This window comes from Nyctereutes procyonoides, unplaced genomic scaffold, assembly GCF_905146905.1.
Source record: "Nyctereutes procyonoides isolate TBG_1078 unplaced genomic scaffold, NYPRO_anot_genome, whole genome shotgun sequence".
Taxonomy (NCBI): domain Eukaryota; kingdom Metazoa; phylum Chordata; class Mammalia; order Carnivora; family Canidae; genus Nyctereutes; species Nyctereutes procyonoides.
Window position 1 is genome coordinate 115,323,424 of NW_026575125.1, and position 26,346 is coordinate 115,349,769.

At 52.8% G+C, this 26,346-nt stretch overlaps 1 long non-coding RNA gene across 1 annotated transcript; it reads right to left on the reverse strand.

The window, feature by feature from the left end:
• Positions 1-17,941: 17,941 nt before the first annotated feature.
• On the reverse strand, positions 17,942-20,357 carry LOC129517500 (uncharacterized). The gene is made up of 3 exons (XR_008666065.1): positions 20,211-20,357; positions 18,355-18,418; positions 17,942-18,191 (listed from the first exon to the last, which is right to left on the reverse strand). It is a non-coding gene; the product is annotated as an uncharacterized LOC129517500 (long non-coding RNA).
• Positions 20,358-26,346: the final 5,989 nt, after the last annotated feature.

The window sequence follows — 26,346 nt, forward strand, 5'->3', positions numbered from 1 at the left end:
TGGGCCGCGCGGCGCTGCTGACCCGCCGGGCTCGCAAACGGGTTTGGGGGCGACTCCCTTGCTGCGGAGCTGCCAGCAGTTTCCAAAGATTTGCGATGCAACCAGTCCTTAACCAGCAGTTTTCTGCCTCTTTGCCTTTGCTCGAGTTATGCCTTCCACCTGGAAGCCTTTCCCTTCCCTCGTCTCACCATTAAAGTCACATTTCCTTGCAGACCAGCCCAAATGCCATTCTCCTTCAATGCAGCCCTTCCTTCATCTAAAAGGACCCGCCTTTCATGCATGTGTTCAGGTACCTATACCAAGCCCCTGTTGGTGGCTCCGGAATTCTAAGCCCCTGCCCTGGTGGAGCTTGCAGACAATAAACCGAATAAAGAATGGCAGTGGACTGGCACGGTCGGGACAAAAGTAAGGCAAGGCGGAGTTGCTTGTTATTGTCTGTAGGGTGGTCAGGCAAAGCCTCACTAGTAAAGTGACATTTGAAGGAAAACTTGAAGGAGATGAGGGATCAAGCAGCTAGGCTGTCTGCAAGAAGGATGCTCCAGGCAGAGGGAGCAACCATGGAGGAGAAGCACGCGTGACAGTGCGAGAGGACAGCACAGGGGCTGGCTGGTTGGCAGAGAACTGGAGATGGGCGGCAAGGCGTAGGAGACGTAGGAGACGGAGTTGTGAGGGCCCCAACCTCCTCCACAGCAAGAATCCTTCACAGTCTGCCTGGGGCTGATGGTTGAGAAGGACATCACAGTCCCTCTTGCTCCCAGTCTCTGACCCACCCCCACCTCCCACTGAGATTACCTAACACTATGCCACGAAGATGGCAGGTTTCTTTTCTTTTCTTTCTTCCTTCCTTTCTTTCTTTCTTTCTTTCTTTTTTTTTTTTTTTTTTTGCGTGCATACATAAATACTAGTATTATTATCGGGGGCTTCCCATAACCCAGGCAACATGCTAATTTTCTCCTCACAGCAACACTGTGGGCTAGATGATACTACTATCATTCCTATTTTATAGATCCAGAAATTAAAACTCAAAGAGCCTAAATCACTTAATGAAGGACACACAGGAAGTGGAGGAGCAGGGCAGTTCTCTTTGAGAGGCCTGCTTCCTCAGGAGGTAGCCAGGAGACGGTCATCATGTGCAGCCTGCTGCCAGGTGCTGCCGCCCCTGCTTTGCTGTTTCCTCCGGAGCCAGCGTGGGTGGTTGTTCACACTGGAGCCTGGGAAGCCACGCTGCAGCCTCTGCCTGCACTCCCCAGACCGGAGCATGCTGAGTCCCTCAGGTGGGCCAGTCCCAGCCAAGGATCCAAGCTGTCAGGCCTCAGTGGGCACCTCGACTGTCCCTCCTCGTCCTGACACTTCCCTTGTATTGGTGGCTGCTCAGGGTCTTACCCTTTCCCTCTCAAAAGTATGACCTTAATGTTTCAGGAAACTGAGCCTGATGTCAACAAAGACTCCGGTGCACGTTTAGAAAAGCTCTCTTACCTTTATTTCCTCTTTCCTTGGCATCTGTAATACTTTCTCATGGCAACAAATATCTCCTGTGAGCTTGTGAACTAAGCACATAATTACATCATACTTGACTTTATCAAAACGCATTTAATAGGGGCACCTGGATGGCTCAGTGGTTGAGCATCTGCCTTCAGCTCAGGTCATGATCCTGGGGTCCTGGGATCCAGTCCCGTATCAGGCTTCCCATAGGGAGCCTGCTTCTCCCTCTGCCTGTGTCTCTGCCTCTCTCTCTCTGTGTCTCTCATGAATAAATAAATAAAATCTAAAAAAACAAAAGCTGTTAATAAAAAAATATTCAATAATCCCCGGGGTTAACCAAAGAAGGGAATGAGGGAAGTCATACACAGTTCCTACCTCCAAAAATATCTGCAGTTCTTTTGTGGACTCCTTTCTAGTTGGCAAACATTTCCTGAGCTACCCCATCTAGGCCCATGGGCGGGGGTGGGGGGGTATATGAGGAATAGGAGGCAGACTGGTCCTTGCAGGCTCTCCACCCCACCCCTAGGCCCCACAATCCATGGGGAGGAGAACAGTGTAGCCAGATCACTGTCATAGACGTGGACTTCTGATTTGTCAAAAAGTAAAGTTTCTCCCGAGGAAGCAGTTGGATATAAAGACAAGTTCGTTCAGTCCAATGTTGATTCTAGCACCCTCTGACATACTGCTGAGGTGCTGGAGAACATCCAGAAGGAGCAGCTGGAAAGCCTGTTCTGTTGCACAGCTGGGTCTCTAGTGGCAGATAGGAGGGATCAGATATGGGGCATAGGATGCATTTGAGATGGAGTCTCTTTTGCATCTTCTGGGATCATTTTTTTAAAGATTTTATTTATTGATTGATTTATTCATGAGAGGCACAGAGAGAGGGGCAGAGGGAGAAGCAGGCTCCCTGCGGGGAGCCTGGTTGCATTCCCTTCTGGAGTTCAGAGTCCTCTGTCAAGCTTATGTGGTTCTTGGCTAAAATCCATTTCTTTGTGGTTCTAGAGACCAAGTTCTCGGCTTCCTACCGGCTGTTGGCTGGAGGCCACCCTCAGGTCCTAAAGGCTCTCCAAAGTTCCCTGCCATGTGGCTCTCTCCAGGAGCCATTACCATATGGCTTTTCCAAGACCAGCAGGAGAAGTCTTTGTGTGTGCTAGCAAGATGAACTCATATGTACATCATAATGTAGTCACAGATGTGAAATACTGTCCTGTGATGTGATGGCCAAATAATTCTGGGCAGAGAGGATGGCCTCTCGGTCTTTAATCTAGCTATGGTCATAATCAAAGAAAAGATGAGGGAAGAGGGGACATCTTCAATGTTCCAACAAAGCCCAGGAGGCCACAGAGCGGAGCTGAGATTGAGCTCTCAGGGCAACTAGAGTCGTTTGGAGGAAGAAATGCAGAAGTAGAGGGAGATATGATGCAGGAGACATGAAGGCAAAAGCTGAAGATTCACTCTGTTGGCCACAGAGTCCAATGTAAGAAACACAAAGCAGATATTTTTTTCCCAAGTACTTGCATACCCCAACAGACCAAAGTGTGAAACAGCCTCCTAAATATCAAGGCCATTCACACAGTAGCTTCAGCTCACCTAGAAGCTTTTAAGGGAATAGCCTGGTTTCACTAAAAGTGAAAATATTTAGTTGAGAGCATCATAAAATCAGGCCTCCCATGTCTCCAGATTGGCACCACTTTTAGCTCAGTGCCTACATGAGACTTAATAGGGGCATCCAAAGAAAACAGCCCCAATCTCTTTACATGCACAAGCAAGTATTAAATATGTTTCTGGAATATTAAATAAATAATTATTGGTTCCACCTCCAGTTCAAAGTAGTGAACCAGACAGATGCATTTATTGTCTTTTATGGGTTGTGTTCATCAGAAAACTGACTCTGGGGGCGCTTGTGTGGCTCAGTGGTTGAGCATCTGCCTTTGACTCAGGGCGTGATCCCCAGGTCCTGGGATCGAGTCCTGCATCAGACTCCCTGTGGGGAGCCTGTTTCTCCCTCTGACTATGTCTCCTCCTCCTCTCTCTCTCTCTCTCTCTCTCTCTCTCGAACAAATAAATAAAATCTTAAAAAAGAAAGAAAGAAAGCTGACTCAGAATTAGGAGGGCAGGATGTTTATCAGCAAGTGCCTTTGGGAGAAATGGCTGTAGAAAGGATGAGAAGGGAGCAAGAGTGGGAAGAAGCAGCAGTTGAGCTGTGATACAGGCCCTTCCTAACCTCATGGGGCAGTCTTGAACTAGAATAGCCCTTTAGAGTCATCTCAAATGAGGCCAATGTGGCCAGATATTTATATGTCACCTTGATAAGTCACTGAATGCAGCTACCCTAGGAGGGGTCCAAGCTTGGTCAAGGTGGCTTTCTGCGGCTGAGGCAAGCCCTGAAGGGGTGGACAGCTCTGAAGGAAGGGCACTCTCAGCAACTGGGGCAATAAGGCCCAAGATAAATGGCATATCCCTCTGTTCACCATAACTCTTCCCCCCTTTAAAATAATCCTGAAGGAACAAAAACAATAGAACCTGACAGCAAGAAAGAATGGAAAAAGATGCTCAAAGTCATCAGTTATCAGGGAAATGTAAATCAAAACCATGAAGAAGTAGCTTTTCACACCCAATAAGATGACTATTATCAAAAACTTTTATAATAACAAGTGCTGGTGAGGTTGTGGAGAAAAACTAGAATGCATATACTCAAAACACATGAGCCCTCATGGCCACCAAAAGACATATTAGAAAAACAGCCTCAGAGCTTAAGAAAAAAACTGAATTTGGACTGTAATGATTTGAGCTCCTAGCACAATGAATGAAAACATACCCAAGATTATGCACAGTTTTGTGAAAGTTCAGAACACTAAGGATAAGAAAAGATTCTAAAAGCTTTTAGAGGTTCAAAAATCATGCAAAATCTCAGTGTGCGGATTTATACATAGCCAAACTGTCAAACAGGGAAGAGAATGGAGACTTTTCCAGATATGTAAAAATTCAAAAACTTACCCCCTACTTGATCCTTTCTTACAAGGCTTCTTGAGGATGCACTCCAGCAACTAAATGCCATCATTACTACCACCACCATAGCTAATATATACGTATATAAAACTTGGAGCCTTGGTGTCCATCGAAAGATGAATGGATAAAGAAGATGTGGTTTATGTATACAATGGAATATTCCTAAGCCATTAGAAATGACAAATACCCACCATTTGCTTCAACATGGATGGAACTGGAGGGTATTATGCTGAGTGAAGTAAGTCAATCGGAGAAGGACAAACAGTGTATGTTCTCATTCATTTGGGGAATATGAATAATAGTGAAAGGGAATATAAGGGAAGGGAGAAGAAATGAGTGGGAAATATCAGAAAGGGAGACAGAACATAAAGACTCCTAACTCTGGGAAACAAACTAGGGGTTGTGGAAGGGGAGGAGGGCGGGGGGTGGGGGTGAGTGGGTGACGGGCACTGGGGGGGGGCACTTGACGGGATGATCACTGGGTGTTGTTCTGTATGTTAGCAAATTGAACACCAATAAAAAATAAATTTATTTTAAAAACTAGGATATATATGTATATATATAAGGTAATATATGTATTACACTAAATTACATTAACTATACATTTATACATATAAACATATATATTACATTAAATATAGGTGAATTAAGTTACTAATTATACACATTTGTTTAGGAAATTCTCCAGCATGACAACTGTTAGGAGACCTAGAGGGTAACTGGTCCAGATTGAAATAGAAGGTTAGAGACTCTGGAAGGAAGATCCACAGGAAATAAGGGAATTTCATCCAATAGATAATATAACTGAGGCATTGGAAGGAAAGCATATGCTGAAAGCATACAGTGCCTAAAGCAAAACGAAACAACAAAAGTCTCTAAAAGTCTGTGTCCAAATATTAACCAACCAGTTCAAACTGGAACAGAAGTCAGTGGCCTTCCAGAAGAAGAATGGGAAGGATTGCAGCACTTACACAGAAACAAAAAAAAAAAAAAGCTGAAAGATAAGATAAGGCTGTGGCTATAAGAAGGCATTTGTTCTTTCTCCCATCTCCAAATAAAAATTCAGCCAGAAATCCCAGGAAAAACAAAAACTATAAAAGAGAGTCACGGTTTAACAGAACACATTCTCATGTGTTATGAGAATGTGGTAAGATTTGGGACAGAAAATAAAGGGTTTAAAAGAGGAGACTCCATTTGAACATTGTCATTTGAAAGGCAAGGGGGTCATGAATAACTATAGAAATGGGATCTGAAACAAAACCAGTGAACAAATAAAATAAAAACAGAAGCAGACTCATAATACTGAGAACAAACTGATGGCTACTAGAGGGGAGGGGTGGGAGGATAGGCGAAATAGGTGAAGGGGATGAAGAGGTACAAACCTCTGGTTATAAAATAAATAAGTCACAGACATGAAAAGTACACTATAGGGAATACAGTCAATAATATTGTAATAACCATGCATGGTGACAGATGGGGACTACACTTCTTGTGGTGAGCACTGAGTAACATATAGAGTCGTCCAATCCCTATGCTGTACACCTGAAGCTAATATAACATTGCATGTCAACTGTACTTCAACTGAAAAAAGAGACGGGAATGGAATCCTAACCCTATACTGCAGTGTAATGAATAATATGACCATAGTCACAATACTGCACAGCTGTGTACTTTTCAGCTTTGAGAATCAACCCGTTACAAAGCCCAGAAGACTTGGGCAGCCCGGGTGGCTCAGCGGTTTAGCGCTGCCTTCGCCCAGGAGGGCGTGATCCTGGAGACCCGGGATCGACTCCCAAGCCGGGCTCCCTGCACGGAGCCTGCTTCTCCCTCTGCCTATGTCTCTGCCTCTCTCTCTCTGTCTCTCATGAATAAACAAATAAAATATTTTAAAAAAGAAGTGAAACAAAGCCCAGAAGACTTAATTACAGTTAAAGAGCAACGAAAAAAGTACAAACACATCTGTGGTGGTGCTGCGATGCACTGCTCAGAACTCCCTGAAGACTGAAATTCTTATTTCCCTAGCTGGCTTGAGGGCTGTCAGCTGCTGTCGGCCCTCCCCAGAAATGGCGTTGGATGAAGACAGCTACCTTGACTAAATCACACCAGTCCTCAGGAAGCCCACATCCACATCTTTGCAAGGCCATTCCAGCTTTAGGGCTCCCCAGGCGATGGGCCAGAGCATGTTTTGAGACTGCATCACAGCCCGCCTTCTCCATCCATCCAATCTCTTCCCTTCCCTTCAACAGGTGTTGATACGGAGATAACTCCCTAAGAAACTCCTGCACGTTGATCTCCAGCTTAGAGCCTGGGTCCCTGAGGACCTGACCTGCAACAATTGTCAGAGAGTTGGAAGGAGGAAGGAAAGGATAGAGGTGGAGGGAAGCCCTGGCACGCGAATAACAGCATTGCAAAGTAGAAAACCGGAAGTTATTGTCTCCAGTTGATGCGAGAAGACATAGAGGTATGGGGATATTATCTCAAGATAAAAAGAAACCTGGAAATAGTGATATATTGATAGATTAAGATAAAGGAGAATGGTAGGCAGAGATGAAATGGTCACGAGTCTGTAACTGATACATTTTAGTGATGAGCACTGAGCTTTAGGATACTATTCTATGTGCCTCTGTCTATGTTTGATAGATTCCTGCAGTCAAAAGTTTAAAATATACATGAAAGAGGCAATGATGAGTGAACCATAATCTCCTCTATCACCACAAGAAGTCAGCTGAGAATGTCTAAAGTTAACATGAGAAGTTGATATAGATAGAAGCACAGTGTTTACCCAGACAGAGGCAAACTACCAGAAGTGAAACTAGAATTATTCAAAATGAGAATAGGACTGCTGAGGGCTATGGCACAGGCTCTTTGCTTTGTATTATATGCTTTTTGTTCTCTTTGACTTCTGTTTTGGGTTGAATTGTGCACCCCCCCCCAAAATATGTGTTGCTGTCCTAACCCCAAAAAACCTCAGCATCTGATCTTATTTGGAAATAGGATCTTGACAAGATAATCAAGTTGAAATGAGGCCAGTAAGGTGGGGCATAATCTGACTGAAGTCCCCATAAGAAGGAGATTTTTGGACAAACGCAAGCACACACAGAAGGCAGATGTTCCCATGAATGTGGAGGATGAGAGTGGCACACCTCCAGGCCAAGGAATGGAAAAACTTGCCAGGAAACCACCAGAAGCTGGAGGACGCAAGGAGCGATCCTTCCCCTACCAGTGTCAGAGGAAGCATGGCTCAGCCAACACCTAAAGTCAGTCTCTAGCCTCCAGCACTGTAAGGCAATGAATTTCTGTTGTTCTAAGCCATCTAGTTTGTGGCACTTAGTCACAGCAGCCCCCCAAAACTAATACAACTTACAAACATTTCAAACATACTGAGATCGATGGGCTGTGCAGAAGAAGGTGGGCTTCTTCTTCAGACAGAAAATGACGTGGCCCAGCTGGCACAACACGCGTCCCTTGTGCACGTGTTTTGTTGGGCAGGAAGTAGCAGCAGCAGGACGAGAGTGACAAGTGGAGAGGGCCAGGGAGAGAGCAGTTTGGGTGACGACAGTGAAGACTGAGGGTGTAAGAACTGGTCTGGGTCAGAGTGGGATCTTGAAGTTTAAGACATGTGTGGTGGAGCAGATCCTGACAATGAAAAGGTCTAGGATATGGCCTTGAATATGGGAGGCTGAGGTGGAGAGGAAGAGAGGTTGTCAGAGATGCGGAAGAAAGCAAGGGGCTGTGAGTGGCACAGGCTGCCCAGGCCGATGCTGAAGTCACCCAGGATAATAACAGGGCTCAGGGTGCCAAGCAGGCCTGTGAGCCAGGTGCTGGAGTCCTCAATGAGTGAGAGAAAGGGATCCAGGAGTGCGGTGTGACAAATCACCACAATCTTAGGGACTGTAAATAGCGCTAATTCATTACCTCATGGTTTCCATTGGTTAGAAGTCTGGGTGCCGCTGGGCTGGGCCGTTTGCCCAGCCCAGTTTCACCAAGGCTGTGATCAACATGCTGGCTGGCACTGTGTTCTCATCTGCGTCACTGGCTTCCCTTTCAACCTCATGTTGTTGGCAAAATTCAGTTCCTTGCGGATGTAGGACGGAGGTCCCATTTGTGAGCTGGCCATCAGTCCAGGGCCACTCTCAGGTCCCCAAGACTACCCACGGTTCCTTGCCAGATGACCCTCTCATCAGTGCTCTCACAATATGCTGTTCTACTTCTCCAAAGCCAGTCAGGGAGTGCTCTAACTTCACGGAAGGCCTGGCCCTCTTTTGAAAGGCTCATCTGATTAGGTCAGACCCACCCAGGATAATCTCCCTTCTGATTTTTTTTATTTTATTTTATTTTATTTATGATAGTCACACACACACAGAGAGAGAGGCAGAGACACAGGCAGAGGGAGAAGCAGGCTCCATGCACTGGGAGCCCGACGTGGGATTTGATCCTGGGTCTCCAGGATTGCGCCCTGGGCCAAAGGCAGGCGCCAAACTGCTGCGCCACCCAGGGATCCCTCTCCCTTCTGATTTACTCACAGTCAACTGCCTGAGGAGGGCCAGACAGACAGGGCTGGGGCTGGGCTGCCCCTAGGGTCTGTGATGCAGCAATCACAGCCTGGCTCCAAGCTGGGGGCACATGGGGGTGAGAGTGAATCAGATCACAACCAGCATCTGATTCTGTTAAAGCAGAGGCCCCATGGAGCATGAGGGGCAGAGGAGGGGCTGGACAACCCCGCAGCCTTCACAGTCGCCACTCCTACCCTGGGTCACACGTGGAGCCAAGGACTTTATAAGGCAAGATGATTCTCTCCTAGGGAAGGACTTCGTCACCGTCCCATTTGCTTCTGGACATCTTACATTATCCAGTAAGCAATCTTTCCCTTCCCTCCCCACCTCTCTTCCCTCTCTCATCTCCCTTCTTCAAGCCCAGATTTTCCATCTTTCTCTTCATGGACTCCGCCAGCTTAGCCCAGGTTGGGTGCAGGGGCAGGGCTTGGAGCCAGCGACCCTCCAGCTGTTGGGGGCTAGGAAGCAGAGCGTTTCTAGAAGGCCTCCACCAGGGGTCGCGCGAGCGCCGTGTTTGCTAGAGCAGCTTCCCGGGTGATTCATTTCCTCAAAACTGTATTTTGTTTGTTTGTTTTTATAAAGCATAAGCTTAAAACAAACTGAGTAGCACAGAAATGCCTACTCACGAATTTGTAAGCATTGCTCTGTCACTGAATGAGGTATGACTGGCTCTTTCTCCATTTGCGTTGTGTTCATCTGGATGAGGAGTTTACATGTGGCCACTCCCTCCCCTCCTGGCTTACCATTCCGCTTGGATTTAGGGAGAATTTCTGCTTATTCCCCCCAGATCTGGCTTTACACAGAACCTCAGGGAAGGGAAACAATGACAGCTCTTTGGGAATAAAACAGGGCTTTCATCGTGGAAGGCTTTCTGCGCCACGGGAGGCGCTCTGGTCCCTGGGTCTGCAGGCATGGCCCAGGATGTCACCAGGCATCGCCAGCCTTCATGCTCAGGCTCTGACAAGCAGATGCTTCTTGCAAAGGGGAGCACACAGCTGGATTGCCAACATGACCCCCATTGCCTCCTGCACTTCTGAAGTAAAAGCCAGAGGATGAGTCAGACTGGGAAACGCTTCAGGGCTGTGGTGATGTTCCTCCGGGGGGGCCCTTCTCCTGGTGTCCTATGAAGCACAGCTCAGGTGTGGAACCATGCATTGATAGAAGGGACAGCTAAAGACAGCCTGAAATATGACACCACTGAGGGATAAAAACAGAAGCACAGAAGAACTCCTCGGAGGTGCACCAAATCACCATGTGCATTGTCCAACAGATGCCCGCGTGACGTTAATAGTTGACACCAAAATAGAGTGGTCACCAACCTTGCTGGCTCGATGAGGAACATCAGCCCTCATTTGCTATGACATGGTTAGCTTCTGAAAGGGATGACGTGTCTCACCAACAATTTCATTTCTATCTTTAGCAAGGCATGAGGTCTCTATATACCACAGTCATCTGTGTTTTCCTTGAATGAGCGTGGCATTTGGGAAGCAGCGTGCGTTCCCCTTTGTGGAACTGGTGTGATGTGACTTTTCTGTAACGTCATTTAAAAAGTCTGTCAATATGGAAAACTTCTCTAAGGGTCTCTATGGGATCAATAAAAATAGTCACAGGTGGCAGGCATTCCGAAGGGGGTTCTTGCTCCGGGGATATGTTGTTCACATTTAAAGTCCTCAAAAGCCCTCAATGTTGCGATTTCTCTCCACTGAATCCTGGGGCCCCGAGTGCTGCCTTTGGATAGTGGGCAGGAGCAAAGCCTTGTGACTCCCAGTCCTAGCCCTGGGTGACAGGGCACTGAGTGGCCACATAATGGGGCAGTTGAAAGAGCACGGGCTCTGCCATCAGAGCTGATTTCAATCCTAGCTCCACAGTGGGGACTTAGCCTGTTGTCAGACTTCTCTGGGCCTCACCAGGCGAGGTGAATCCCACAAAGAGTCCGCCTAGGGGCCCCGTTCCCAGCCTCCAGCAGGCACTTAATACACAGGAGCTGCGTGTAGCAGGCTGTGCTTGCCTGGCTGGACTCTAGCCCATGGAGTCCCAGCTCCCAGCCTACCCAGCTTACCCAGCTCCAGCTTCACTGGGGCATACAGTGATTGTCGGCTCACCCGAGCCCCACACCACGGCTTGTGGGCTTCAGAGAGATGCCAGCTGGGCCAGCAAAACATCTCCACTTAGAAAGCCAGTCTGTAGCATGGGGATCTTCGGCCTTCGTTCTAGCGATGCCTGCCCAGATACCAGACAGGCTCCAGGGAGCACATGTGGCACTTTCCTGGTGCCCCTTTCATGGTACTAAGATGAAGGGAATCCTGGTTTTCCATTTCCTGTATAACTTGTCTTCTATATCAACAATAAGCTGTTTAAAGAATAAGTTCCTGGGGCATATGATAGCAGGCTGGTGGTGGAGTGGCATCAGTACTTCTTGTGCTTTTGTCAGCTGGTGTGGGGGTGGGGTGGGGCAAGTCAGAAGACCCCAACACCACTGTCTTGCTTCTCTTTCCTGTAACATCTTTGTGCACCAAATCCATTCCAGCCTTTCCACCCGAGTGAGTCCTCACTGCTGCCCTGGGGCCCATGCCCTGCTATCAACTCCAGCACACAGAGGTTTGGACCAAGAAAGACTTGGAGAAGGGGCATCGCTGGCCCAAGGTCTCACAGCCAGCAGAGCTGGAACCCAAACCCGGGCCTCTTAGCCACGATGCCACACTGCTGCAGGCTAGGGACCCTGGTCTGGGCTGCTCAGCCCCGGTGCTGTGAGAGCGATCACGGCATGTCTTCATGGGCAATCAGGTTACACGGAGGGTCACTGAGGCATGGAAGCAGGGTGGGCAGGCAAGACACAGCTTCCAGAAATTCGGCTGGCACACCACCCTAATTTTGCTCAGGGAACACATGCACTTGGCAATTCAGACTCAGAATTAATTCTAATAATATTCTTAGCCACCAAGTATGCAATAAGAACTGGATGCCACTGCCAGAAGTATCTGTTCCAGCAGCGCTGGGTGTGGGTCCTCCTGTCCTCAGTTTACAGGAGGAGCACATGGAGGTAAGCTCAGGTCACCCAGCTTCTAGGTGACAAAGACTGGCCATGACAGGGTTCCAGCCCTGCTCCCTCGCTTAGCCTCAGCACTGCTTCGGTGAAGAGGAAGACAATAAACCAGCCACGTGTGCCCGTGTGACCTTCACACACGACCCTGTGGTAGGTGCCCCCCGTGTGCCAGGCCCTGTGCTGCCTGTGTCGGCCTCCAGGCTGCCCAGCCTTGCCTCCCCACCCTGCCTCCTTCATGTTCCCCTGGGTTGGCTGCAAGACATGAGCTCTCCATGGAGGATGCTTCAAGGTGAGGGGAGAACACATCCCTCGTGGAAAAAAAATAGACTTGCTGGACAAAAATGAGAGCATCAAAGACCGGCCTCGGCAAGCTGTTTTCTGGCATCTTACTGTTCTGTTCGGAGAGAACCGACAGGCCGCTTGGGCAGGGGCCTGTGCAAGGATGACCAGGGCAGGCTGTGGGGTGCCCTCCCTGCCCACACTTTCCCACTGGGGCTGGTGAAGAGCACATGATGAAAGCTGCAGCAGGGCCTCTGAGGCCACCAAGCTGCCTGTGTCATCACCTTCAGCTCACAGTCAGACTCCGAATCACATGGTACCCCTGAAATCATGTGAGCGGGCCCAGGGTCTGTGTGCACTGGGAGACAGCATGGGGGCTCAGGACCGCATGAAGTAAGGCTGTGGGCCGACTGTAGTTGATACAAAAGACTAGTGAACAGACATGCTCACCCAGGGGCCCTCCTATTTTGAGCTCCGCGTTCAGCCAGTATGGGGAGATGTGGTTGGTACCCAACAAGATTTCTCATTATGATGCAGGTTGGCAGCAAGGGAGGCATCTGGTCATCTGAGTGGACCCAGTCCTGCCTGCCTCAGGAAGGGCGTCCCTGCTGGCTGAAGGCTGGAGGAAGGCCATACATCTAGGAACTCTGGCCCTCCATAAATCTTCAACAAATGTTGCCTCTGGCTGGTATTAGCAGCACAAGTGCACACTGCCTTACCCAAAATCTCAGGGCCAGAGGAGTTTCAGAAATCAGAAAGGTGATGGGGACAGACCATATGACGGTGACACCCTTGCTGGGTCTAGCAAACACGTGGACAGTGCTGCGGGGAAACATGTGACCGTTAACACCGAGTGTTACTAACAAGCCAAATAAAGAACGGAACCAGAAAGAGATAAAGAAAATTCAGGATTCTCTAAATAACTTCATGCCATCCGTTTTCAGTTTTACCACCAAAAGAGTTTAGGTCAAGCTTATGAAAACACCCAGGCTCGGTGGTTGAGCGTCTGCCTTTGGATCAGGACGTGATACTGGGTCCTGGGATCGAGTCCCACTTCGGGCTTCCCGTAGGGAGCCTGCTTCTTCCTCTTCCTGTGTCTCTGCCTCTCTCTCTGTTTCTCATGAATACATAAATAAAATCTTTAAGATGAAAAGAGAACACTTTTGGTTACCAAAGCTTTATGAATGACAGAATTGTGGATAGCAGATCCTGGACCTGGGTGACCTGAGGCAGCAGGCTGACACTGACTCCCACACAGATCTGGGAAGAGACTCCGAATTTTATGCCTCCCCAGCACCCACAGAGCCCCCACTTCTCAAACCTGGGCAGTTCAAGTAGGCTCACGATGCCTCCCCATTGGCCCCAGGGGCCACTCACTATACATCTTTGGTCAAAATCCATGCATAGCACCTGAGACCCCAACCAGGCCACATCCTGTAGGAGCTTTGGGACCGGGGGCCAAGGGTGTTACTACTCTTCCTCCTCTTTTACAAGCTAAAGAGTTTTTGGCATCTGCCTATCTCCCATCAGCAGGTGTCAAGGCACAGGCCAGCACCCACACACTCTTATGTAGCAAAGCCTTCTCTGGAAGAGATGCCTCTTCAGCCACAATTTGCAGAAGAATGCTTTATGGTTTATAGATCGCTCTCATGGGAACTACCTCATGTCATCCTCACCCCCAGGAGGTAAACTGGAAAATATTATTACTCCTTAAGATTTTTATATCATGCCCATCTTTTGGATGGAGGAAATTGAGGTTCAGAGAGGTGAAGTGATTTGCTTGGACTGACACTGCAGTAGTGGCAGTGCCACAGATCAGTCCCAGGTTTGTGGCCATAGAAAAAACATTGTACTTCCTGCCGTGCTTCCCCTGCAGAGGACAGGAGCCTGGCCAGCCTCTTCTAGATAGCTTTGTGTGTGCACTCACACACTTCCCTCTGTGGGCAATGAATGCAACTTCACAGCGGATCAACATCTGCCAAACTCCTAGGCCAAAAATTCCACCGCAGACCCGAATTAATGTGCCCTTCACAAACATGCCTGCTCCAGCCAGCAACCTTCCTTCAGTTCTCTGCAAGCATCTGGCCCTTTCTGGCAGCCCTTCCCCAACTTTCCACCCAAAAAGCCCTGAGGTGCCTTCAAGACCCAGCTCTTCCTCTGTGAAGCTTTCTGCAGCTCCTTTCTCTACACCAGTAGTTCCTTCTTATTCACATTTACCCAAACTCATTCTGCCTCCTTTCAGGTCCCACAGCTTGCACGCCTGCCTGGAAGTTGCTCCCAATCAGCCTGGAGTAGCACAGAGGTGAGTGCACACCATCAAAGAGCCTCTTTGGCTCACCACCGATGGGTGGCCACTGACTTGAACGTGCTTTGCCTTACGAAGCTTTGTACCCAGATCTGCCCTCATTCATCAGGCTATGTGGACACCAGTGCTAGTAGACACCTGGATGGCAAATGCCCTTCCTGATCCAGCAGGTATCTGACATACAAGTGGCCAAATCACCTCCCACTGTGTCAGCCACAGGGCAGAGTGCTGTGGCTCTGCCCTAGCAAAGGTGGCTGGTGCCCTGCATGTGCCACTCAGCATATACCTATACCTTAGCCACTCCTTCTGGGTGCTGACTCATCCATTCAGTCAATATGGATTGCAGGGCCTCAGGCCCCGCTGTGAGAGCCTGACCATGCATGCCAGGCTGGATGCGGACCCTGCAATGATGATCCTTGCCCTTCATCCCTAGGCTGGTAGAAGTCAGGTCAGCATCTGGTTCAAAGGAACACCCTGCCCAACCCCCCTCTCTCCCTGCTCCTCTAGTAGGTGTTCGACCCCAGTCTTTGGCATTCATAACTCTCTCTTAGGGTCAGCTTCCTGAAGGACTTAACCTGAGGGGTTCCAGAGTGGCCCAAAAAGCAGGTGATGAGATGGGGTTCTAGATATGGGGTTACTCTTTACCTGCCCCACTGGTGACAAGGACCCATCCTGGAGGACAGGTGGTGTGCAGATAGCCTCAAGCATAAGGATAGAGTCCAGCTTCAAGAACCTTCACACTAGAACTTTTCACTGGGCTGGCAGGTGAGAAGATCCAAGTATGTGGAATGTGTGATGTCAACTCCAAGGACAATGGGAATGGATGGAGGTGACCTCTCTGCATTGATGGCTCACAAGCTCATGAGAAGTTAAGGGTGATTAAAAAGCTGAAAATGAAGGGAGTTTCCTCCACAGTTTTCTTGGTAGCTTACAAAGTATCCCCCACCTCAGACCGTGGGCAAAAGTCAAACTCAGGATTTGATAGGAAACTTCGAAGATGGCTGAACGTTTAATTAAGGCAGGTATGTCATATCAATATCAGAAGCCCACTTGGGAAAACCTGCATCCCTGCCACAATCTAGGGGAAGGGACATCTAAGGGAAGGCCCCAGAAGAGACAGACTCCAAAGATGATTCTGAAACTTGTGAATCTGTGGCAGTGGCCCACCCCTTCCCATGAAGAACCAGAACGTCCACCGCACCCCTAAGGGAGCAAAAAAACTACACAAGTCTTTCCCCACAAGTGCTCTCCATCCCAGGAGGCAGGGTGACTAACCATCTTGATTGGCTACAGAACTTGCAATGCTATAAGCAGAAGAGTCCCAGGAAAACCAGGAAGAGACGGGCAGCCTACTGCCAGGCCCCCAACCAAAGAGGAGGAATCTGAAACACAAAGAACCAAGGTGGAATGAGGATCCACACTTCAAAAAGGAGCCTCGGTGTCCATCGAAAGATGAATGGATAAAGAAGATGTGGATTATGTATACAATGGAATATTACTCAGCCATCAGAAATGACAAATACCCACCATTTGCTTCGACGTGGATGGAACTGGAGGGTATTATGCTGAGTGAAATAAGTCAATCGGAGAAGGACAAACATTGTATGTTCTCATTCATTTGGGGAATATAAATAATAGTGAAAGGGAATATAAGGGAAGGGAGAAAAAATGTGTGGGAAATATCAGAAAGGGGACAGAACATAAAGACTCCTAACTCTGGGAAACGAAGTAGGGGTGGTGGAAGGGGAGGAGGGTGGGGGGTGGGGGTGAATGGGTGACGGGCACTGGCGGGGGGGCACTGGGATGAGCACTGGGTGTTATTCTGTATGTTGGTAAATTGAACACCAATAAAAAATAAATTTATTAAAAAAAAACAAAAAGAGCTCCCCCTGCCACTCTTGATCTTGGGGACATGAGTTTAAGCCTCATGATGGGTGTGGGTCCTACTTAAAAAAAATTAAAAGAAGAAAAGGTGCTTTCACAACTCGGTACAAGAGCTGCAAGCCATTCAATAGAAAGACGGGCAAAAAGTACTTCAGAGAGGAGGAAACCAGACCTGCCAAGACATATATGAGGGAAACCAGGGATTTGGGTCAAGCTGATCCCAGACCCATGGTGTTGCAAAACATGTGGCAGGAGCAAACCAGAGGCCTTTCTGGCCTTAAGGTTAAAGAAGCACAGGGGGTGGGGAGGCAATGGCATTCTGCACCTTGTGGTCTGCACCTCCTGGCAGGTGAAAGAATGGGTGACAGGCTCAGGGAAGGAGAGAAAGGGAGGAGGTGCATACGGATCACACTGAGCACAGAGGATCAGGTAGGCAGGAGAACATCTGGGCCAAAGAGGACAGCAGAACCAGAGTGATGAGCACTAAGACAAACAGCAGGAGCCAGGTCATAAGGGGGCAGCTGCAGCCAGGGGCCTAGCAAAAAGGTCACCGGAGAGAAGGATGAGAAACTACAAAGGCAAGAGGCGCTGTCTTGGAGACAGTGGCACGGCAAAGAGCGATGGTGAAATACCAAGGACTTTCTAAAAGGAAGACACGGTGTATTATGGACACAGAACTGTGGTCTGCAGAAAATGGTCTCTGCAGGCCTGAGGCCTAAACTCTACGAAGACATGGCCAGCATTCCTGTTTCCTCCAGGTTCTGCAAAGAGACTGTGCAGCTCACTGGAAGACAAAGCAGTCCTCTCTGAGTGACTACCGTGTCCTGAGCACCTGGGTTACAGAACCAAGGAAGACATAGTCCTCGCCTGTGAGGAACTTGGTGCCCCTGAGGGGGCTACAGACGCATTTGCAGCACTGGGAGATGAGAGTCCAGGGAAGAAAGGTAGGAAAGAAAGTACAGAGTGCTTCCAGAACTGGCAGAGAAGAGTGCTTCATGCTTGGGCGTGGGGCAGTACAGCCTGGAAGGAGGACAGGAGTTTGCCAGGGGAAGAGGAGGTGGATATTCCAGGCTGCAGGCAGTGTTTGGAGAATATGTGCACTCAGGGCACAGGGAATCTGCAGCACAGTGACCCAGAGTGTTTGGCTATAAGGATGGAGAGAGCTAGTGGCATTGGCAGGCTCTCCTGGAGCCCGAGGTGCCGGGCCTAAATAAGAGAGGGTTCACCTGTGTTTTCAGTACAGGGTTGCTGAGGAGAGATGTGCGGCTAAGAAACCAAACTGAACTGCCGGCATGTGGAGGACTCACTGGAGGACGAAAGACGGAAATGTCCAGGCAGGTGGGGAGGTGCAGACCGCAGGTCTGAACTCAAGGAAGTAGCACTGGGGACAGCAAGAGGAGAATTTATTCTGATCAGGCATGTGGGAGGCAGGGACACAGGACTCGGTCACCAACCAACTACAGAAGGAGCGTGAGGGTAAGGGAACCCAAGGAGCAAAGCGCCACAACACTGAGTGTGTGGAGCCCCTGACTGGGAGGTAGAGGATAGGAAACAGCACCGACAGGGCAGTTGGCTTCATCTGGCGCAGGTCAGGTTAGAGGCGCAGCAGGAAACACAGAAGAATTTCTCTTCTCACCTGCAAAAAAAGTTCAGATACAGACCCCGCTGGCCGTCCCAGGGTGGCTTGGAAGGAGACTCGCCCGCCCCTGCCATCAGCTCCCAAGGGGCAGGCCTCACCCGACACGTCCCCGCCGCCCCTCCCCGCCTCCGTATTCTCGGGAGTCCATTCTGAGAGTCACCTGAGGTCGCTGAGGTCCCTGGGGCAGCCACGTTGTTCACACCGCTGCGGCGCCGACTTGATGCCTGTCGCACGGGGGTCAGACACTACCTGGCCTCGGCCACCAGGCCGCCCAGTCCCAGCCCCCGCGTCGCTCCCGGGGACCCACTCCCGCCCCGCCCACCCCTGACTGCGCCCACGAACCGCCCACCGCTCCTGCCCGCCCTCCCCGGTCACGCCCCGCCCCTCGGCCCACCATTCCCGAAGGCCCCTCCCCGGCAACCCCCCCCCCCCCGCCGTCTGCCCATCAATTCGGCCCTACCAACCCCGGCCAAGCCCCGGGACCTCCCGCCCGACCATCACTCCTGCCCTCCCCCCCGGACCACGCCCCCCGACCGCCCACGACTCTGGCCCGCCCTTCCACGGCCACGCCCCTCCCCGCAGGCACCTCCCGGCCACGCCCCCCAGCCGCCCACCAATCCGGCCCTACCAACCCCGGCTAAAGCCCGCCCCCCGCCCATCACTCCTGCCCGCCCCCCCGGCAACGCCCCCCCCCAGCGCCCACTACTCCGGCCCGCCCTTCCCCGGCCACGCCCCGCCCCCCTCCCCACTATCCCCGAAGGCCCCTCCCGGCCACATCCCCCGGCCGCCCACCAATCCGGCCCGAACAACGCCGGCCAAGCCCCGCCCCCCGCCATCACTCCTGCCCGCCCCGGACCACGCCCCCGACCGCCCACCACTCTGGCCCGCCCTCCCGGCCACGCCCCTCCTCCCGCAGTCCCCTCCTGGCCCTCCCCCGGCCGCCACCAATCCGGCCCTACCAACCCGGCTAACCCCGCCCCCTGCCCATCACTCCTGCCCGCCCCCCCGGGCAACGCCCCCCCCAGCGCCCACCACTCCGGCCCGCCCTTCCCCGGCCACGCCCCGCCTCCCCCGCCCGTCATCCCCGCAGGACCCTCCCGGCCACGCCCCCCGGCCGCCCACCAATCCGGACCCACAAACCCCGGCCAAGCCCCGCCCCCCGCCCATCACTCCTGCCCGCCCCCGGACCACACCCCCGACCGCCCACCAATCCGGCCCCACCAACCCCGGCCAAGCCCCGCCTCCCCGCCCACCCCGTCCCAGCCACGACCCGTCCCTCCGCCCACCACTCCGGCCTGCCCCTCCCTGGCCACGCCTCCTAACTACCCCCCCAACTACTCCTGCCCGCCCCCCACGGCCACGCCTCCCAACTCCCCCGACAGTCCCGCCCAGCTCCTCCCCAGCCCCGCCTCCCAGCTACACTAAGAATCTCACCCAGCCGCCCACCCCCACCCGGAGCCGCGCCAGTTCCTCTGCAGCTCCTCCTCCCAGCTATTCCACCAGGCCCACCCCGCTCCTCCCCAGCTCCTCCCCACAGCTGTCCTCCGGCTCGCCCCACCTCCGCCAGGTACCCAAACAGGCCCTCCATGCTCCGCCCTAGCCCCGCCCCAGCTCCTCCCCCCAGCCTTCCCTCAACTCGCCCTACCCCTCCCCAGCCCCCTCCTGGTCCTCCCAGCCTCTGCTCCGCCTCAGTCCCGCCTGCACCTCCACAGCTCCTGCCCCGAGCCGTGCTCCAGCCCCAGACCCTGCTGGGAGCTACTTCTCCAACCCTTCGGCCAATCCGTCCCTGCCCCTTCCCAGCCCCGCCCCGCTCGGCCGCAGCTCTTCCTCCGAGCTTTCCACCAGACACGCCCTACTCCAAGTTTGCCTTTCCAGGGTCTCCCGCCCTGCCCTACAACTCCCCAGGTCCTCATCCCCAGGGGCCCACGGATAGTCCTGTGCTCTGCCCCAAGCTCCGCTTACCCAGCGTTCCCCAGAACCCCGTGCACCTCCCCGGCTACACCGCCAAGGCCCAACCTGCTCTTGGCAGAGCACCTCCTCCGCAACATTGCCGCCGGCTCCGTCCTGCTCCTTCCCGCTCACTGCCCTAGTTCCTCCCCAACTCTTTCTCACACCCGGGGCTGAATCCTCTGGCAGGTGCGCCCCAGCTACTCCCCCAGCCCCGTCTCACAGCTCCCGCCCCCACAGCTCCTTCCCACAGGCCCGCCCCGCATTCTCCTCCCCAGCCCCGCCCCTTAGCCCCGCCCACAACCACGCCCCCAAGCTCGCCTCGCCCCGCCCCTTCTCACCGACCGCTCGCCCCACCCCGTTGTTTCTTCCTTCCGGTTCCGCTCAGGCCGCCGGCGTCTACCTCCCGGTCCAGCCTGATCCTCCCGCGCGAGTCGGGGCCGCGTGAGTCCAACGACGTCTAGCGGCCGGGGCCTGCGCGCCTATGTGCGTGTGCACGTAAGTGCGTGTGTGCGGAACTGCTTGGCTGCGTGCCTACGGGCTTGCGCACGAGCCTTCTGCGTACCCCCGTGGGCGCGTAAGGACGTACGTGGGTTCGAGCCGGCGTACGCCACGCAAAGACAGGACGCCGGCGTCTGTGCGAGCCTATCAGGTGAGGGGCCGGTGGCGCCTGTCGCCTGTCACCTGTCGGTGGTCCCCGGTGCTGGGCCGCAGCGATGGCGGGACAGTCCCGACGCGGGCAGGGCGCTCTGTCGTCTCTCCGCTGCCCGCCTCGTCTCCTCGCCTGAGCGTGGGGGGGGCGGGGTGGTCCCCCGCGCCCTGGGACTGCCAGGTGGGCCTAGCGCGCCCTTGGCTCGCTTGGCCGGTGGGACAGGTGCCCGGAGGCCCGCCCCCACCCCTTGCGAGGGGAGCCAGGAAGCCTTTGTGGCCCCCGCCTGCTTCACCTGGCGTGGGACAGTACCCCTGGGCTGGGGTTTCCCGGACTCGGGGGGCGGGGCGGGGCGGGGCGGGGGGTCTGGGAGCATGCGCAGAGCGGCCCAGGCCACCATTCCCTGCCCCCTTCCCCCGCCACAATCAAAAGGCCCCCCACCTTTCTAAGTGCATATACCAGGGAAGGATGTGCGCGCCAAGAAACGTGAGCGTGCCGGTCCACGCGGACCACTCTGCCCTCACTGTGCCCCTCCTCGCCTCCCCCTGGGCCCCCAGGCTGTGACCTGCCTCACCGAGGACCCCCCCGGCTGTGCGGCGTTGAGCTGCTTGCCCTTGGCACTCATCCCCGTGGGGCCTACTCAGGATTTTATTGAGGGGAACCGGATTGCAGGGCGCCCAAATCTTGTGACGGTGGAAGGGGGGTGGTGTCTTCTTTCTCCTGTTGGGTTCGGGGCGGGCTAGGCTGTGCGAACATGATCTGCTTACGTGAAATGATTTTCTCTGCTGCCGGCTGGGGCATGATTAGCAGAACCAAACCATGAGGGGTGATTCCCATCTGGCGGGCCCTCCTCAGTGCCAGTGGCCCCCCATCCCTGCTGAGTAGAAAGCCTGTTCTGGCATGTTAGCCAACATTGTCGTCTTGTACCTAAAGAGTTTTTCTCCTCCACCCACCCACCCCCAATCCTTGTGCAGGTGAAGAAGCCCAGAGAAGTGGAATAGCGTTTCCTCCTCAGGCCACAAAGCAGGTACTCTGCATGCTGAGGCAGGAGGGCACCTGTTACAGATCCATCCCTCTAGGGGTTCCCCCAACACAGTTCAGTTGTCCTGGTGAGAAAAGGATTGGCCAAAACCCTGAATGGCAGACATGAGGCAAAACTGCAGTCCACTTACATGCCCCAGTACAAGAAAGAGAAAGGGCCAGGCCGTGCTGGGGGGTGGAGGGAGGACATCCAGCCTCTCTCGTGAATAATCCTTCGCCAGTGACCAGGGCGACCCTTTGTCACCCATCGGGTTGGCAAGGGGTGAGCAGAGTAACTGTGCTCAGGGCCGACAGCTGAGTGAGGAAACGGAGCCCTTGCCCGTGCTGGGGGGAGCATACACAGGTGAGCCTTGGTGGAAGGCCGTGTGCGGGCATGTGTCAGCATCTCAGACACCCCTGCCGTGACCCTAGCCACCTTCTAAACAAGTCCTATGCCAGTGAGTGTTTGTGAGGATGTCCTCTGTAGTGGCGGAAAGTGCAAAGCAGCTTGCGACTCTCCGTCAGTAAGGGAGTAGCCAGTAAGTTGTGGGACAGCCGACAACGGGATGCCACACAGGCAGTGAAACACAGGACAGATGGAGATGTCCAGACATGAAGGAATATTCTGGATGTGCCGTCGATGGAGAAATCACCGTGCACCCTGTGGAGCTGTCCAGGACACAGCTTCCACCCTCTGTGTTAGCTTGCCAGGGTGGTTGTATTGAACTACCGCAGACTGGGTGGCTTAGACAACAGAAATGAATTGTCTCCCACTTCTGGGGGCTGGGAGTCCGAGCTCAAGGCGTCGGCTGAATATGCCTCCTCTGAGAGCTGGGAGACAATGTGTTCCGCCCTGCCCCCCAGCGTCTGGTGATTTGCCGGCCACCTTTGGCATCCCATGGCTTCTAGATCTCGCCTGCGTCCTCACAAGCCTGTCTGTGATTGTATACGGACACCAGTCATACTGGGTGAGGGTCCATGCAACTGAGCTCATGGGCACTTCAGTACTTCTGTAAGGAGCACTTCCTTCTATATATGGGGTTACTTTTGGAGGACCCGGGGAGTGAGACTTCCAACACAAATTTGGCAGGGATGTAATGCAACCCGTAACAACCTAGAAAGGACCTGAGGGAGGGATGGACTTGGAATCTTCCAGAAATGGAAGGAAGGACGTTATGGCTGCAGGATGGTGAGTAGAGGGGAAAAGAGAGCAGATGACCTAGGGGATGGGGTGCTCACCATAGGGGGTCTTTGGGTCCTGGTGATAGGTGTGGATCTGTCCTGGAGAGGACAGGACTCCCCTAGAAGGCTTAGACAGGGAAGTCATGTGATAGAATCACTCCTGCCCCAGAATCACTCTGACCACGGTGCAGACACTACACTGCTCTGGGCCAGCGGTGATGCAGCAGGTGAGCAGGACACCACTTGAGTGCTAAATGGGACCTTGAGAGCTTTAGACTTGGATTTTGCCCGTGAAGAAGAAGGGGAACGGACAGGCTCTGAGTAGGTTTGGGAGGAGATTAGGATTTGGACCATGGAGATGATGGACAGGGGTCAAGCTCTGAGTAGGATTCGGACCAGACTAGGTTTGTGGCCATGGATACGACGCAGAGGGGTCAGGCGATGAGTAGGGTTGGGGCCTACTGGGAGTGCGGCCATGTGGACCATTGAGACAGGTCAGGCTCTGAGTAGGTTTGTGGCCAGAATGGGTAGTGACCATGAAGAACATGAAGAGGGGACACACTGTGAGTAGGTTGGGGGCCAGACTGGGATTGTGGCCATGGAAACGAGGGAGAGGGGTCGGGCACTGAATAGGTTGGCGCCCAGATTAGGATTTTGTCCATGGAGACGATGAAGAGGGGTCAGCTCAGAGTAGGTTTGGGGCCTACCGGGATTGCCACCCTGGGGACCAAGGAGGGATCAGACTCCGAGTAGGTTTGGCAAAAGACTAGGATTGTGACCATGGAGACGATGGAGAGGGCTGAGGCTCTAAGTAGGTTTGGGGCAAGGCTAGGATTGTGAGCATGGACACCATGGAGAGGGGTCAGGTTCTGAGTTGGTTTGAGAGCAGTCAAGGATTCTAGCCTGGAGAGCATGATGAGGCTTCAGGGTCTGAGTAGGTTTTCAGTCAGAGTAGGATTGTGGCCCTGGGGAGCATGGAGAGGAGTCATGCTCTGATTAGGTTACGGGGCCAGACTTGGATTGTGGTCATGGGGATCATGGAGAGGGGTCAAGCTCTGACTGGGTTTCGGGGAAGATGAGGATTCTGGCCATGGAGACATAGGAAAAGGGTCAGGCTATAAGTCGGTTTTGGGCTAGACTATGACTGTGGCCATGGAGACAATGAAGAGGGATTAGGCTCTCGGTGGATTTGGCGCCACCCTGGGATTGCAGCCACGTGGACCACGGAGAGGGGTCAGGCATTTAGTAGGATGGGAACCTGACTGGGAGTGTATCCATGGAGATGATTGCAAGGGGTTGGCCCTGAGTAGGTTTTGGTAAAGATTAGTATTGTGGCCATGGGGACCATGGAGAGGGGTCAGGCTCTGAGTAGGGTTGGGGGCAGATTTTGATTCTGGCCAAGGAGATGATGGACAGGGGTCAAGCTCTGAGTTGGTTTGGGACCAGACTAGGTTTGTGGCCATGGATCCGATGCAGAGGGGTCAGACTCTGAGTAGGTTTGGGGCCTACTGAGAGTGTGGCCATGTGGACCATGGAGAGGGGTCAGGCTCTGAGTAGGGTTGGGGCCTACTGGGATTGTGGCCTTGTAGACCATGGAGAGTGGACAGGCTCTGAGTCAGGTTGGTGCCTACAGGGATTGTGGCCATGTGTACCATGGAGATGGGACAGGCTCTGAATACAGTTGGGGCCTACTGGGATAAGGCCATGTGGACTATGGAGAGGGGTCAGGCTCTGAGTAGGGTTGGGGACAGATTAGGATTCTGGCCATGGAGACGATGAAGAGGGTTCAGGCTCTGAATAGGTTTGTTGCCAGACAGAAACCGTGGATATGTGGACGAGGGAAAAGGATCATGCTCTGAATAGGGTTGGATCCAGCCTGAGATTGTGGCCACGGGAACCATGGAGATAGCTCTGACTGAGTAGGTTTGGGAGCAGACTAGGATTTTGGCCTAGAAACAATGGAGAGGAGTCAGGCACTGAGTAGGATTGGGGCCAGACTGGGATTGTAGCCATGGGGACAATGGCGAGGGGTTAGGCTCTAGATTTGAGATCAAACTAGGATTGTGGCTATCTGTCCATGGAGGGATCACACTCTGAGTAGGTTTGGGGCCAGACTGAGCTGGAAGCCATCCGGACCATGGAGAGGATGCAGGTTCTGAGTACATTTGGAGCCTGACTGGTATTGGGGTATGTGGACCGTAGAGAGGGGTCAGGCCTTGGGTAGGTTTGTGGCCAGACTAGTATTCTGGCCTTGGAAACCATGGAGACAGGTCGGGCTCTGAGTAGTTCTGGGGCCAGACTATGATTGTGGGCACGAAGACAATGCAGAGGTGACCAACCGTGAGTAGGTTTGGGGCCAGACTCTATTGGAATGCATGGGGACCATGGACAGAGGTCAGGCTCTGAGTAGGTTGAGGGAACTAGGTTTCTAACTGTGGTAACCGTTATGAGGGGTCAAGCTCTGAGTAGGTTTGTGGCCAGAATTGGTTGTCTCCATGAAGACCTTGAAGAGGAGACACGCTGTGAAAAGGTTGGGGGCTAGACTGGAATGTGGCCATGGAAATGAAGGAGAGGGGTTGGGCGCTGAATAGGTTGGCGCCCAGATTAGGATTTGGTCCATGGAGACAAGAAGAGGGGTCAGATCAGAGTAGTTTTGGGGCCTACCGGGATTGCCACCCTGGGGACAAAGGAGGGATCAGGCTCCGGGTAGGTTTGGCAAAAGACTAGGATTGTGACCATGGAGACGATGGAGAGGGGTGAGGCTTTAAGTAGGTTTGGGGCAAGGCTAGGATTGTGACCACAGACACGATGGAGAGGGGCCTGGTTCTGAGTTGGTTTGAGAGCAGGCAAGGATTCTAGCCTGGAGAGCATGATGAGGCTTCAGGGTCTGAGTAGGTATGTAGTCAGAGTAGGATTGTTGCCTGGGGACCGTGGAGAGGAGTTTTGCTCTGATTCGGTTAGGGGCTAGACTTGGATTGTGGCCTTGGGGAACATGAAGAGGGGTCAAGCTCTGAATAGGTTCCAGGGCAGATGAGGACATGGAGACATAGGAAATGGGTCAGGCTATAAGTCGGTTTTGGGCTAGACTATGACTGTGGCCATGTGGAAGATGAAGGGGGATCAGGCTCTCAGTAGATTTGGCACCACACTGGGAATATAGCCATATGGACCAGAGAGAGGGGTCAGGCATCGAGTCGGATGTGAGCCTAGTGGGATTGTGGCCATGGATATGATTGCAAGGGGGTGGCCCTGAGTAGGTTTGGGTATAGATTAGCATTCTGGCCATGGGGACAATGGAGAGGGGTCAGGATCTGAGAAGGGTTGGGGCCTACTGGGAGTGTGGCCATGTGGACC